This window comes from Sesamum indicum, unplaced genomic scaffold (genome assembly GCF_000512975.1).
Source record: "Sesamum indicum cultivar Zhongzhi No. 13 unplaced genomic scaffold, S_indicum_v1.0 scaffold00896, whole genome shotgun sequence".
NCBI lineage: Eukaryota > Viridiplantae > Streptophyta > Magnoliopsida > Lamiales > Pedaliaceae > Sesamum > Sesamum indicum.
Window position 1 is genome coordinate 1 of NW_011628674.1, and position 2,727 is coordinate 2,727.

General features: G+C 47.4%; 1 pseudogene; it reads left to right on the plus strand.

The window, feature by feature from the left end:
• The first annotated feature begins 2,255 nt into the window (after positions 1-2,255).
• On the plus strand, positions 2,256-2,727 carry LOC105180346 (annotated as a pseudogene).

Below are 2,727 nucleotides of genomic sequence, written 5' to 3' on the forward strand. Positions count from 1 at the left end.
CTGGCATCCCCAGACAAACTGCCTAGAAATGATTTCATCGTAGAGAGATTGCCGGAGTACTTGGTCAAGAACACAGAGTTAAAACTTCGAGTGATGAAACAGAGGAGTACTTCCTGCGGTCCAAGAATAAAGACAGACCGGATCAAGGAAAAGTGGAAGAATCAAAATGGTTGATGTCCTATTATTATGTAAAGGAGTAGTACTCCTACTTTTATGTTTTTGTTGATTTTATATTGTAATGCTGACTTTGCTTTCTAAACCCTAAACCCTAAACCTTAAACCCTAAACCCTAAACCCTAAACCCTAAACCCTAAACCCCTAACCCCAAACCCCAAACCCCAAACCCTAACCCCTAACCCCAAACCCCAAACCCCAAACCCCAAACCCGAAACCCCAAACCCCAAACCCCAAACCCTAAACCTATTGAAGGGTCGGCCAAACGAGCCAACCCTATATTCGACCGGCGCGTAGGATCACACGCGCACCACCACCGGATGCGCCTCGTGGAGTCCGTCACAGCCATGCAAGTCCTGCACTGAACGGCCGTCGGACGCCGCCGTACGCGCCAGCCGAAGTTGCTGAAATCGCATGATTTTTGCCTCAGTTTCGCCGGTCACTTCTCTCTAAAAATCCGGTCGTTTTCCGGCGAGTTGACGGTCGTGCCACATACCGTTCGACTCGCCTTGACGAGTTCTATCTTTCCCCTCAATCAATTTGAAGTTTTGTCCACCGTAGACGATGGGCTAAGTCGACGACCACCGCCACGTTTTCCGTCGATTCGCCGCCGGTGAGCCGACCCATGATCGCGGACCAGTACCGTCGGCTTCCTTTCTTCATGGCGAATCGTTTGGGACCAATCTCGTCCAATTTCATCGCCTGTACGCGGAGATCTCCTTCTTCTTCAAATCGCGCCGTCGCCGCCAATCGAGCCGCCGTTCCGCCGCCGTCCGACCGCCGTTCGCAGGCGGACCACCACCACTCGACTCGCGCTGTGGTGACGATGCCAACCATCCGTTCAGATCACGACTCTGACCAGTCACCGGAATCTCCAACTCCGGCCGTTGACTGCGGTCAACCGGGTTTGACCGAGTTGACTCGGTCAACTCAACCGGTCAAACCCCCGGAACTGAGTCAGCAGCTGTTTTCGACGCTAAATCCTCCAAAAAGAACGTTCGCTGAAGTTGTTGCACCCTCTAAAGCACCGCAAATAGCTTCGCAGAAATTTTTCCTTGCCGATTTGCCACCGCCCTCCATCGGTGCGGTCTTGACTGATGAGAAGGGCCCTACACTGATTTTTTCGGATGCGGAGACCGAAGCTCTTGCAGCTCCCTTCCGATTGGCACTGGTTGGTAAATTCTCTCATGGAAAACCTCAGTTCCGACACCTGCATCGCCTTATTGCCGGTCTAGGAGTCAGAGGCGCCTTTACCATCAGTATGCTTAATGCCAAGCATGTACTTATTTGTCTCTCCAATGATTCCGACTTCTCCTATCTTTGGCTGAGAAGAATTTGGCACATTCAAGGATTTCCGATGCGCATTTTCAAATGGACACCGTCATTCACACCGGCTCAGGAATCCTCTATTATTCCGGTTTGGGTACGTTTTTCTGTACTCGATCCCAGCTCATTTGTTTCATAAGGATGCTCTATTTGCGGTAGCAAACATGATAGGAACACCACTTCAAATCGATGACTGCACGTTGAATCAATCCAAGCTCTCTCACGCTAGAATTGGCATTGAGATTGATCTTACCAAGCCACTTGTGGAGGGTTTCAACCTACAAATCAATGGAGTCACAATTCATCAGAAAGTGGAATATGAGCAACTTCCAAAATATTGCAACCTTTGTAAACACGTCGATCACGACGACTTGGAGTGCTACACAATGGGCAATGCCCCCTGCCCCCCTCCACGAGCCAAGAAGTCAAAAGGGAAGGAGACAATGGGAACGGAGGAACAAGTGGTGACTGAAAAAGCCAAGACATTTGAAAGGGGTGAATGCTCCAAAAGCAGGTATTCTACTAACCTCTCTAATGACAATGTTGATAGTGGTAAACATGGTGAGCATGATGAGCATGATGATAACATCGTGATGAATGATGAGCATGTTGATATTACCTGTGAGGTCGATAAACAAATAATATTTTATTTTCTTGTAAAAGTACAATAAACAAATAATATTTTATTTGCCCGATTAATATATTTATTTTCTTGTTATATTATATGTTTTTATATAATATTGCGCATTTAAAAATTTAAAACTACATAGATATAACAAAGAATTCCACAATGGTTTTCTCTGAAGCTCCAATTTGACTCCCGGCAACTGAAGATCCTCGCCGTTTCGGAGAAATCAATCAGTCATGGGTAAGGTACACGGTTCATTGGCTCGTGCCGGAAAGGTGAGAGGGGCAGACCCCCAAGGTGGCGAAGCAGGATAAGAAGAAGAAGCCCCGCGGCCGTGCCCACAAGCGGATGCAGTACAACCGCCGTTTCGTCACTGCCGTTGTTGGCTTCGGGAAGAAGAGGGGACCAAACTCATCTGAGATGTAGAGTGGAAGGACCTCTAGTTTCTGTAGGTGAACAAGAATTTCGGGCCTGGATTGACTGTTTCTTCTATGATGCTATAGTGTTTCTAGGTCATGGATTGAGCTATTTTTGCAGTTGTTTTTGGAATTTGATATATTTACTGCATATTGTGGAGCATAATCGAGTTGTTAATTTCG